Source organism: Cyrtonyx montezumae, unplaced genomic scaffold (genome assembly GCF_038088225.1).
Source record: "Cyrtonyx montezumae isolate F1298 unplaced genomic scaffold, pur_monq_1.0 scaffold_0, whole genome shotgun sequence".
Classification (NCBI taxonomy): domain Eukaryota; kingdom Metazoa; phylum Chordata; class Aves; order Galliformes; family Odontophoridae; genus Cyrtonyx; species Cyrtonyx montezumae.
Window position 1 is genome coordinate 30,168,559 of NW_027071824.1, and position 14,327 is coordinate 30,182,885.

Below are 14,327 nucleotides of genomic sequence, written 5' to 3' on the forward strand. Positions count from 1 at the left end.
TGGTCTATATCACCATCATCAATGAAAATATTAAATTAGGTTAGCCCTAATACCACTTCTTAAGAAGTTCCAATAATAACCTTCCTCTGTTGTGATAGCCCTCATTTCAACATGACATGACATTGTTGCCCTCCATTTCAATACAGAGTTTCTTACCCATCTTATACATCACATAATTCTTGTACTCCGTAACTAGCCACCTATTGTGTATAACTAGAGGAGCAGCAATAAAAGAAATACTTGGCAATAATCTCAATAGTGAGCTGTTGTTTCTTTCTTTGCATTAAAGATGTTCTTTGGAAGCAACTTATTTCTTGTGTTTGCATTAGATCAAAGTATATTATTGAGATAGCTGCTGGAAAAGCTACATGGGACAAATACTGTTTACCTTTAGCAAACAGCTTTCATTCCTTCCTACATTTATTACAAGGCACGCCATTATTATCTTATTTGGTATTCTTAAAATGTTATCTACTAAAGACCCATTTTTGGTCCACCCACAACAGTTTGCTTGAGGAAAAATAAATGCATATAATTTACATTTTTATAATTCCTGATCTATCTCCATTTATTTTATATATTTATTTTCCCACACATGGAATTTATATCATATTTGGGGATCAGGCTTCCTTTTCTTCTCTATTTGCAGAAAATCACAGTGGAGGAATTCTGAGCATGGATTTGGATTGGATCAGTAGCTATAAAAAGTAATAAAAGAGCAACAATTAAAATTTGGAGCACAGCAAACATAGTGAGAAACTGTTGCAGAATCTTTAGATTGGTAAATTTCTTTTGGACAAGAAGTCAACTATATTTTTTTTGCTTTTCATAGAGAAGACATGTTTATCACTATAGATGATTGTTGTAAAATATTTTTTAACATGTGGCTGACCATTCCTAACATCTCTTTTCCTCATGGAGATTTAGTATTTTGTTATGTACAATTCAATAGGACCTTCCTAGCTGCAACAATTTCTCTGCCATTTTAAGCAAAAATATAGAAATCAAAGGGATATGTTCTTCTGATCCTGGTGACAGTTGACATAATCTTGTTAACCATGTTGCATGCAAGTATCATGCTTTTGAAAATTTCACAGAAATGTTATGACTTTAACTTCCAGGAGAAGACTTTTACTGGCTTATGGGCAGCTGGTAAAAAATGGATTTCCTATAGGTTGGGTGTTGAGTCTAAACTGAAGTTCTTTATAAAGAATCTGGATGGCAGGACTGAATGCTCACTTACCAAGACTGTAGATGAGATTAGACTAGGAGAAGAGGCACTATGCACCAGAAGAAATAGTAACCACACAGACAGACATTCACTGACTGGGATGAAGATTTGCAGAAGTATGTCTTGCACAAGAAAGCTAATCCCAAACTGCAGTGCAAGCTGACTGGGGTCAGAACAGTTAAGGTACAGCTTTGCTAAGAAACACCTGTGCATCCACATGGACAGCACTAAACTTGAGCTAGCCTTATTCCTAGAGCAATAGGCAAACTGAGCCCTGTATTATATTGCCAGGGGTACAGTCAGCAGATTGAGAAATTCCACTCTCCTTGAGAAATGCTTACTCAGTTGGAATGCTGTTTAGGCTTTTGGTCCTCTCAGCTCATGACAAAAACAAGCATCTCTTCCAAATTATCATGAACATGATTAGAAGTCTAGAGGTTTTGACAGAAGGTTTGAGAAACTGGGTGTGTTAAACCCAGAGAAGAGAAGGCTTAGGGTAGATCTAATCACAACCTTCCAATTACTAAAAGGCAGCTACAAAAATGGTGGTATTCTCTTGTACAGAAAAAAAAAAGAAACAGGTGCAAGTTGCTTCAAAGGTACTTCTGAAAAAAAAAAAATAATAAAAAAACATTGGAATAGATTGCCCAGAAGTGGTGGGATACCTCCAAAAATCTGAAGATTTAGCTTGACAGGGAGGCTCAGCTCTCAGCTGAAGGTTGGACAAGATGCTCTTCAGAGGACCCTCCCAACTGAGGCTTCTATGCAATTTTATGTCTCTAAGTAAAATATACCAAAATCTACAATGTCTTTGCTTTTGATAATTAATCTTCCTACATTTATATTGTTAAAATTACTGGCTAAAAAAAATAATAATTCTGAAAGTATTCAGTTTATTTGAAAAAGCACTAACAAACACTACCTTCATCAACCTAATAAAAATATTTCATTGCAATGTACTTAGAAAGAATAAGACAAGAGTTCCAGTTAATTAAAGGCTAATATTCAGGATGGCAAAGTACATGAAGCAATAAACAGCTGCTGAGGTTCATTAAATGTCAAAGAGAAGTTAAACAATTTAATAATTGCAAAAATAATTTATTGTAATGCCATTGAACTACATGACAAGATATAAACTATAAGTCATTAAGCAAAACAGGAAAAAGTTCTTGTTTTTTCATTGGCTCATGGGCATTTTAAACCATTTTATCAGGTTGCATTCTTCAACGTCAGTGATGGCACGCTAGGAAAACACAGAAATTATCTGAAGTCAGTTCTAAATAGTAATTAATTATCTAAGACTCAAGTTGCCTAAATTTCTAAGTGAGTATCAAATGATTCATATTTAGGGGCGTAAATATGTACCTACACATTATGACTGGTGATTTTCTTTACAATTTGTGCTGTAGTTTCATGGGTAGCTGAAACTAGGCAAAAATTGTCACTGACCGTGAAACGTCTTGCCTTGCATCAAACACTTCATTGGATGCTATCATAATCTACTGCTTCCATTAAAAAATACAGAATTTTGCTTAGGCATTCAGAAGATCATATCAGAAACAAAGACGTTTTTACATTTTGTTTTGTTTATTTTCTTCTGTTAGGTTGATTTGTAAAGTATTAATGGTTTATTGAGAAGTTACGTTAAAAATTTGGATAGTCCAAGGGAAGGGCGGCATCAAGTACAACAGGAAGAAATAAGTGACTGCTTCTTCAAGGAATCGTGTTGAATTTATACTGAACATCAAAAATTAATTGGACACTGTTTCCCATCTGCCTATGTAGACATAGGTTGTCGTACTCCAAGCAGAAGTCGGTAATTGCTCAAGAGCTGTGTGAAAAATAAAAAGATGTACTTCCTAAAAGTAGAATAGACCAAGACCTTAATGTTTTTATATAATCATTCACAAATTTAAGAAAAAAATTGACCAATGATTTGATCATAATCAAATTTAATAGTTTTATCATCTTCAATTAATCTAGTTTAATGCATTTATATGATACTAATAAGAATAAAAAAGACATCCAGCTCCTTGTTATGGGAAGACTGGAATTGAAACTGATCTTGTATTTTTTTATTCTCACAAAATTAGTTTATGATACTTATTTTTGAAACTATAGGGATCAGAATTCATATGACCACTCAAATCCCTTGCCTAAAACATGTTTGCATTCTTCCCTGAAAATATAGCACTGCATTATCAACTGGGAGACTGATAGTTTTTTCAAAAATAAAATAATAAATCTTATTCTTTTGTTTCCAAACTGAAAATTGCATTTGTATGAAATTGTACTGTATAAACGGAATGGAGTCTACTGCTACATGCTGCTGTCCTAGGGTAGACATAAACAAAATTTCACTCACATTTGTTTGTGTACCACCCACTGTCAGGGTCTTAGTGCCATTCTTCTCTTGTACTGCGGCAAAACTAACATCCCACTTGGCTAATGCAGCATAGTCCCACTGGCAACTCACTCCCCCACAGGAAGTGTCACCATTCTTTTCCTTGTGTACTAGAACCAGAAACAGCTGAAAAATCATAAAATCAAAGGAATTGGAAAGAACCTCTGGAGATCATCTAGTCCAATTCCCCTGCTAAAGCAGGTTTTCTAGCATGGAGAACACAGGAAACATTCCAAGTGAGTTTTGAATATCTGCAGAGGAGAGTTAGCAAGATTAAAGATCAAATAATATACCTAGCATTATACAGCGCTACGCTGACATGCAAAGCTTCCATAGAATCCCCAGTGGGAAGGTCCTCATCCATATAGCATGGTAAAGCTTTTCACTTGTCCAACAAGGCAGCTGCACAACACTGCTTAATAACAACTCATATTCAGGAAGAAAGACTAGGTGCAAAAGTCATAAGCTGCAGTGTTTCTAGCTTTGGAATTAGCAAGCACATATGTACCTTAAGTGGTGTGATAACTTGTACCACATAGAAGGCCATCATATTTACCAGCATACAGTGACCTATCACCATAGCAGAACAATTCTGTCATTATAGTTGTGGGTTTTTTTTCTTTCTCTCTAGTAAATATAAGTAATAGTAATAATAATCTTCACTATTACTAATGCTACTAATTAGGAAACAAAAAAACTTGGCCAGAGTTAACAATTACAGTCCGAAATGGGCATCCCGAATAGATCCTACTCTGACTGACAATAAGCAGCAAAGCCTGTTCTCCTATGTCTTCATTTATTGATCCTAATTCTATTAGATACCACAGGTGGATAATACATGCTATACTCACGTTTTGATTTTGCTATGCAGACATACCCAAAATCAGATAAGAAACTTCAAATGATAGTAGGGGCATAGAAAGATGTCCCAATAGATATGGTGAGTTCCATATAAATTCCTCTTATTTAATATCAATATCACAAGCACTCAATATCAAAAGAGCACAGTCTATCACTGTGTATCAGACAAAAGCCTGATATACATAAAAAAAAAGAAACCTGGGAGAGATTTCTTCACATGTGCCACTCTTGATGTGCTTTAAATGGTGCCACATCTAATGCTTTAAATCTTGCTTCTGGGGCTACTGCACAAATACGGACAACAGATCAAAGCACATCTCATAACTTCAAAAGTCAAAGTGTGAGAAATCAATTTCAAGACCTCCAAATGAAACTTTTGATACAGGTTAGCAAACATTACATATACTTCTAAAACACTAGAACTTGAAAGAAAAATCAGATGTGATTTTGTACAAAGATATTGTATCTCATTATTACCTTTAGACACTACTGAAAGGAAGTCGAAAGCTGTATACAAAATTACTCTAGTTCATCACCTCAGAAATGCTATTTTTTGACTGGGAAAAAGATAAGCTGTTTAGATAAACAAGAATTGGTCTATATTACAAGGATAAGTATGTCACTCTGTCCTCAGAAGGTCCTCCATCTCCACCTCCATTCTGTGGTGAGTAGAGTATTTCATGTCATTTCAATTTCTCTCCTTATATTTGCAAAGCAATCTCCCTTAACACAAAGGAAGAAGATAGACAAGTGAGAAGTACTAATGTATCTCTTCCTCTCCTGTCAGTGTGCAAATGAATATAGTTTCTTTGTTGCTTTGTTTTCTTTATTTATCTCACAAATCTTTCCACATAATCTAGGAGACAAACATTTTGCCTGATTGTTGTGATTCCTCCATTCACCTTCCAATGTTCAGAAAAATATAAATTAATGGTGTCAGCATCTGCATTAGTGTTTCAGGTGATACCACAGGTGTGCTTTTCAAGTGAATCTCATGATCATCCCCAATTATGGTGTTCTGATTCACATAATGAGGCAGTCTGTACGAGAATGAACAGGAATGAACTTCCAGATAACAGTCAACCAAAATGAAAGAAATCCCTGTAACATGAAAAACATATCCTCAGCATCAGCTCTTTTCATTTTGTTTTCCCTTCCTAGTGGCCTGCACTGCTCACTGTTATCACATTCTTTATGGCTACATATGTACTTCTGGATGCCAAATCAACCCGCTGAAGGGTCTACATACTGCAAGTTATAAGAATGCCCTTTGCTAGGAAACAAAATGAAAAGTGGATTTTATTTTTTGCTTCAATTTCATGATGTAGTAACAATTTACCTTTCCTGATTTCTGTAATCTAGTTCTTTATAATGGTCATAAACATTATCATGGTACCTCTGTGCACAGTTTCAGGTAAATATTAAAATTACAGGAAAAATTTAAATTGTATGAAAGTTACTCCCCAATTTTGCACTTTCATCACACACAAGTATGAAGGTTCATGCTGGAATACACCTAGCACCCTAAATTAATACTGTGATCCTAACAGAGGATAACTAGGAATGTGAATAAAAACAAGATCATAATACAGAAATGCAATTCTTCTAAATGGCCAAAGAGCTGCTCTCCTTTCCAAGCTGGCCTATACCATCTGTCCTTTCAGAAACACTGATTTTGATGTTTGCCTGATCCAGCACTGATCTACTTTAATGCTCAGAACTGGAAAACATGCCAGGAAAGTACTTGCATGATTTTTCACTGGAGAAAGTACTGAAAAGGTTAACTAGACTTGGAATGCCACTACTGTTGCTGAAAATGTGGGAGACAGAATGACAATTTCATGGTAGCCAACAATTAAATAATAGATGAGAGGATAAGGTAGAGCCTATGATGACAGCATTTGTCGAGACACATTAAAACAACACTACTGTGTTTAACACCAATTAGAATTGTGTGAATAAACTAATTTCCACGTCAAGGAAAAATTAAAAATGCAGAAATTTCTCCTCGCTTCAGATGGGAACATTGTCTAAAGACACTTAAGTTTCTCAAAGAACAGAGCAAAGAAATTTGCCTTGGTCGTGACAGAACATTCTAGCACATCTGAAGAATACTTTGTCTTCATTCTTAATGTCATGGTCACAAGAATGCACCAATTTAGTATTTTCAGTCTCCCTTTCTAAATCTTGCCTGTTTCTGTTAACAACTTCCTGTCCTAAAGTTTTACATAGTGGTGCACCATTAAATATTTGCTGTCAGTAATGGGTGAAGTAATTCCTGTATTATGAAGGTAATACAATGCTATTATTTAATATGTGCTACAAATCAAATATTCCCACTTCATTCAGAGCACAATCTACTAAAGAACACATTCTGAAATATAACATTCAAAATTAGATCTATTTAGTGAATTTTTAGCTTCAGATTAACTGTTAGCAGATATCAAAGTATGTCAGGCCTAGTGGTCCTATTTTTAGAGGAGGAATTTGCATTTCATAGATTGTCATTTCATAGATTGCATTGTCACTGCATTTCATAGATTGTCATAAAGTAGTGATTAATATGTGGATGTCTGTTCCCTGGAGGTGCTCAAGGCCAGGTTGGATGGGGCCCTGAGTTGGAACAAGATAATCTTTAACATCCCTTCTTACTCAAGCCATTCAAAGATTCTATGGTCTTTGACAAATGAATGCTCTATACTAGTTGTTTCATCCCAGTGCCTGGAATTGTAAAGATTTCAGAAGTTAAACTATTTTGCTAGCTCCTTTCCTCTGCAAAAGAGTCAATCAACCTAGTCAACTGCTTAATGTGAACACCATGACATAATTATTATGACATCATTATTCTGTAAGGAACATAGGCCCAGATCCTCAAAAGTATGTAAGTGAGAATTCTTATTCTTATTCTTTCAATGCTACACTTTACATCTAACCTCTAAATTCCACATGAATAGAACTTTTACATCACAACTTTGAACCTTTTAGCAGCAGCATCAAACAAAACAGACTATAGTTAAACTTTTATAAACACCTTCTGCATCTTATTTAGTTCAGTCTTTCCTATGCAGTTTTATGTAGGGTTTTGCAAAGAAGTAAGAAACCATTCTATCTTAGAGATGCTTTCAGCCTAGGTGAGGACATCTTGCAGCAAACCCAAAGTGACTCAAGAGCAGAGACACGGTAGAAACAATTTGTAGGGAGAACACTGACTTCATTGTTAATGAAGTGTATATGTATATTTTCAACAAGCCTGTGTTCGACATCAAACCATCCACAATGTAACTTAAGAGAAGCATATCTGTGAAACAAATGTTAGTGATAAGGATACAGTCTCCAAACTGCCCATATTTAACTGATCAGCCTGTGGCCTTTCCCGATGAACTGATTATTTACTAGCAGCAAATCCGCATTGAGAGCACTCATCTCTAGATTTAGATTTATTTTGCTCTAATATTTAAACAACTACAACAACAAACAACAACAAACAACCAATATTTAAACAGGTATTTCTTTAAATCGCTCCACAATATGAAGAGGGGACAGTAAGTGAAAGTGCACTTTCGATGCCAACTAAAGAGCTTGACATAGATGTGCACTGTTTAACTCTGAATTTGGCTTGGCTGCATGAGAAGAGATAGAATAGGAACATTAAAACAAAAGAAAAGTAGGCAGGAAGAAGAAAGAGGGATTACCTTTCATCATTTACCCCATACTGAGTAAAAAGCACAGTTCTACTTTGAAAGCCCGAATGTCTTATACCCCCATATAGGTTTGACTACTAAAGAACCACATTAAAGAACAGAACATGAAAAAGTATACTTAAGAAAAACGATCTAATGTTTTATGAGAACCTCAATATCTTGGAATTTGCTCTCAAAACTATACATGTATTTTCTACGCAGGAGTTCTGCCTATGTTATTATTTTTTTTTTCTCCTGATACTTGGAGTTGTCCTTGTGCTTTCTATCTAGGCAATTCAGACAGTCTAGCACTTCATTTTACTTATTCCTTTGTTATCATTAGAGACAAACACAGAGACTCTATACATATTAGTCCAACAGTTCATTGTGTGTCCGTGAATACATAAATAAAAGTTGCCAATATGTGGTTTGAGCATAAACTTTCATGTATGCGAATACTTTTCTACTTATTTATTCAGTCCTTTCAGAATCTATTACAAATGACTGAATAAGATATTATTGGAAAAAAGACAGTAGCAAAAATAAATAAAAAAATAAATATATTGGTTAGGAGATGATTCAATAGCCATTCCTTTGTATAGCAGCTATTTTCTTTCTTTTGTTGCTAATCTAGCTGATGATGTTACGTATTAACTCGCTAAGATATCTGTTCTTTTACAAGAAAAACATATCAATGGCTTTCTTTGATCTTAAATTCAAATCATTCCTTCACTAGAGGATGCTTGTTAGAAAAAGGAATAGTTATTTAATTCCAATTGTATGCAGCTGAAAAGATTTTAATAACCCTCCTTATCTGCATTGCATATAGGTAAAAATAATCCCCCTAGTAGGGATAACATTTTGCTTGGTGAAAAAGAGTCAATTCTGTCTCATATCAGAATGCAAGATGGTGGGATGCATATGATAAGAAGGTCTCACAGAATATGTCTTCACAGACACTGACCGTGGCTTAGTGACTACTGAAGTTCAGGCTTGTTTTCATAGGCTTTATTGCTATTACTTTCATATATTTTTCTTAAGATGCTTTTTATACTTGAAAACGCAAGATTAATAAACAACTTCTTCTGTGGTCATCTACATTCTCCAAATGCTTTGCTTTCATATCCATAACCACCTCAACTTAATGCTCACTTGCATCTTTTTCTAGGAAAAAAAGGTGAATTCTTTTTTTTTTTTTCTTTTTTTTTTTCCCAGAACATGAACTGCTATCTATTTTCTTTTCTTCTTCTTCCATTCCTTATCTCAGGAACCAACCTGCTATGGGAATAGAATCTTAACCTCCCCCAATTTTGAGCTCAGTAGGAAGTATGAAGTGTAAAAAGTGACAATTAAAGGAAAGCAAGAAGTATCTTCAATAACATGAAAAAAATTGCTCATACAAATTTCAGTAGTTTCAACATTCACTATTTCACATATATACTCATATACATTTCACACTTTTTTTCAAACTTAACATTTGACAAAGTTTTTTGAGCTAATTTAATAAAAATTAAGTTGTATACCAAAGACATCTGTTCCAATACTATAAATATGTGGAAATCTTTAGTTTCAAATCACATATCAATGTCTTGAACTCCAGGACACATCCATAAAATACTATTTCTTGAAAAATGTATGCCTGAAATTTTTCAATGAACTAAAAAAAAACCAAATAAACAAATCTAAGCTAAACTGAAGAAGACAATGCTCTACATTGTATATAGGAAAAAAGAAGTGTTAAAAAAAAAGCTACTGAAAAAATTCTCTGATGGATAATCAGCTCAAAATTGCATAGGCAAAACAAAATGAAAGGTTACCAGTGCTTTATGTTTACCAAAATTGATCCAAAACCAGACAAACTATCCACACTTACAAAACTATAGATTATAGACCACAGTTACAGATAGTTTGATTACTAATGTTTATGATGTTGCATTGTAAACTTCCAGTGCTAACTTAATTTATTCAGACCTAGATCAGAAACACAGATACAGACAAACCAGAGTACATCAGAAAATCGAATACCATGAACAAAAAGCCCTTCTTGTTATCCTTGACATCAACAGATTTATTTCCAGGTGGGCCTTAGCCTTCCTTGTCACATCCCTGCATGCCCTGACTACTCCTCTATTCCTCTCAAGTGGATAAACCCTTTTCCCACATTCTGTAAACTTTCTTCTTCCATTTGAGTCTTTCCATGAGCTCCTTGCTCAGTCATACAGATCTCCTGCCACCTTTACTTCCTTAATGCTCTGCTCCCTTTTGCCTTCTCAGTAATAAAAGGGACACAATGAATATACTTATTTTTATCAACTTGTCTTAAGAGTTACTCAAGGTACCACTGCACTGTATTCTTCCATACATAATTAAATTCTATTTGAATGTTGATAAAAATCAGACTGTTTGTAAACATCTGGCTAAAGTAATGTATCACCTATCTTCACAGCTAAAGATATGAGGTGGTTTCATAACAAAGGGAAATAAACAAGCAAGTTTTAAATATCTCCCTTCCCTCTATTGACTGATTTTAACACCATAGCTTTGGTAAAGATTCAATTCCTGGTCTTACAATAAGATGATGTTTCCTCTCTATGTACAGCAATGGTGATGATTCTCATTAAGCTTTATTGTAAAAAAAAGTATGTTTTGGAGATTTTTCTCCCTTTTTAGGATGCTGCAATAGCTCACTGTACTTTACCTCCATGAATGTTATAATACTGAATATTAAAAATTTTTCACTCTCAGGATGTATCACACTGTCAGTGATTTATTTTCTTCATGCAGATAAAAGTTAATTACAATAAAAATTCTTAGAGCTGTAATAACATTCATAGTCTTTCCTTAATCGTCCTACTACTTGATAAATGTAGTCTTAAGAGCATGAAGCATGTGTACATTGAAGACGGCATGAAAGTGGTGAGCAAGAATATAAACACCAGGGTACCAAGAGTACATATGAAAGGCACTGTAAGGTAAAAATTTCATCTGATGTATTAATATAATTATTAATGTAAATTTCGATACAATAATGTAAGTTATACAGTTCAACTGCTAGAACAGACACCAGCTAATATTCATTATTATATTTAATAAAGATAACTTCTGCATCTTAGCAATCAGTCACTAGGATCTGCACATATTCAAATTAGGAATTACAGTTTATTCTAGTAACTAGTATTGATTAGTTGAAAACAAAATTGAATATTCATGAAGTCACATTTACAGAAACATGAGTTAGAATCTATTGCATTGATCACTGACTTGTCAAATTCAGATTTGTTGGGTAGTCCCAGAGTAGCAATTCCATACAGAATAAGAGAAGTACTACTATGCCCCAGTTAATGATATTTCCAAGGTTAAAAGACATGTACAAGCCAAAACTAATAAATACAACAAAATGATCTCTGAGTAAATAATTTCTTCCTAACATCTAACCTAAACCTCCTCTCCATTATCTTAAAGCCATTCCCCCTTGTCCTATCACTATCAGACCACGTAACCTCCATAACCGTGTAACCTAGAGCTTCTAACCTCTCTATCTAGAACTCCCTTTCCTTATCCTTTTACTACTCAAATTCAACCCAGGCGACACACAGATCTACTAAATGTGGTCAGTTCCCCTTCCTGGCTTCCTGCTTGGACCTTCCTATGATTACAGACATCTCTGGCCACAGGAGATACTCAGTAGTACAAAAACAAAAATTCACTGCCTATTTTTACTGAGCAGCTATGTTACCACTTCTGCAATACTTTATACATCATATATTGAGAAGAAATATTTACAGTGGATACATTTTACCAACAAAACCACCCCTACTTGATTCTATGATTCTATGATACTTTATCTTGAAATCTTTACAGAAACATCAACTGAAATACTAAAATACAGGTTAGATACTGATGTATCAGACAAGGCTGTTATATTTTCTCATTATTTCCTGTTACAAACGTAGTTTTAGATTATTACATTGTATTATAAGAAGGGAAACTTTCACATAAAAGCTATAGTTAATTAGAACTCAAACTGAATATTTATGAGCAATTTAGAATTTAAAATACCATTACGTTTTATTTATTCTTCTATTGATACAATGATAGAAAAATAAAACTAATGAAAGCTTCTCAATATTTATCTTAAATCTCAATTAGCATATGATTTGTAACATTTTTCTTTGTAATAGTCTTCCATATGCTTAACCATAATTCCAAACAAATATTTCTTGTCTATGAACTAAACAATTACTTAAAGCATGTACAACAAATGTATAAATCTCATGATACCTACTAACTACAGTAAAATGTTGTTTGGGAGACTTTAATGTGAGTGAACATTATTTTAGTATGAGTGTAAAAAAAAAAAAAAAAAAAAAAAAAAGAAGACTAATTAAATAGGTCTGCTTACTATTAGAGAAATTCAGGTGCAAGTACAAGTCTCTCACTTTTCAGAAATGTTTCATGTATGTTTCCAAGAAGGCAGCTGTCTTTCCAGGAAAACAATGAACTGCAGATGTGCATTTTGTAAATAAACCTATATGGCAATTGCTCCAATGCCCATACAATGTTCTTTGTTGACATCAATTAAATTGGAGAGTATTTCAATGTTGTCAAGAAACAAAGAAATGCTAAGTGTTTTACAGAGTATAACAGCAAACAAATGCCAAATCAAAAAAGAGGATTTTGAGTAAGTTGGCTGAAATTACCAAAAAAAAAAAAAAAAGTGCCTTTATAATTCCTTCCATATGAAGACTGCCTGCACTTTAGAAAATAATTAAATTAATTAAACATATTTCAACTTAGAAAACTTTAATACTGCCACTAATCATATTTCAAATCTCAAGACAAAAGTGACACAGCACACTGAAGAGAGTGGAGATTAATTTTAAAATGTTTACCAGTAAAAATTAAAGTGAAACAAAATAAATAGAAGATTTAAGACCCTTCTGGAATTTACGTGCCTACCATTTTAAATGTATGCATATTGTTTGCATGCAGTCTGGACAAACTTATCAAAAAATTAACAAAAACACATGAACACTATGAAACAAAAAATGTACTTTTCCTGAGGACTTCTTAGGGTTAAAAACCATACTTTAATGTTACACACAGTTCTGCAGAATTAAACACTATATAGTAAGCTCCTAACTCCTTAGCTATTAATCATTGAAAAACAAACAAAAAAATTCAGCAAGACAAGAAATGAGGTATAATCAAGTCTGGGCACAAATTAAAACAGTCATTTTAAAAAATCCCAAGTAAGATGACACTGGAATCTACTTCAAACAGTGAAAGCTGCTTTGATATTAGAAATCCATAATCTAATTTCTCCATCAGCCTTGGTGGACATTTTAGTAATATAATCAGTGCTCTACCTCTACTATTTTAGAATATCCATTTAAATCCATTAGAGTCATCACATAAAAAGTTTTAATATCATTTTCCTTTTTGCTGCCAGTCCAGTAATGCCTTGAATTTTCCATTTTCAAGAACTGAAAATATATTAACAGTCTACAGATCCTCTTTGCATAGGAAAATTAAGAAGTTTACTGTATTTCAAATTACAAATGGAAATATAATTTAAATATAATGATAGGAAAAATAAAAATTGCTGGTGATTTTTTTTAAATTATGAAGACAATTTTTTTTTCTCCGAAATGATACATCAGTTTGCCTCCAAATATCCACACTTCTAAGACATCCTTCAAGGAGTGATATTAGATAATGCATGGTTAACCCAAATGAAAAATTAATAGATTCAGAAGTTCAACTGATGCAAACTCAACTTTCTGGAAGAAAAGAAGACACAGAAGAGTATTAACATTCACTGTAATTTTAATCAGTAATATGCAAAAGAGGTTGTGACTCTCTGATATGAAATAGTCCTTGACTTTCATAATTCTTAAGTACTTTCTTTTATCATTTTGCTGATGTATGTTCTATTTTAAAATCAGAAGGATAATGGATGTGCTTCTTAAACAGTAAATTGGGTTTTATATCAGAGACCTGTCAGCACAGTGACAGGTTGACCTGACAGTGGTCTTTCATTTGCAGCTGTCCTTCATGACTGCATTTCAAGGTGATAGGTCAGTCTTAAAAAAAGTGTGGACGATTGCTTGATCCCTCAGGAAACATCTTAGAGTTGTAACATTCATTG

The 14,327-nt window shown here is 33.7% G+C and overlaps 1 protein-coding gene across 1 annotated transcript in view; it reads right to left on the bottom strand.

The window, feature by feature from the left end:
* PACRG (parkin coregulated) overlaps positions 1-14,327 on the bottom strand; it is a 181,951-nt gene that overhangs the window by 150,467 nt on the left and 17,157 nt on the right. The window lies entirely within an intron of this gene.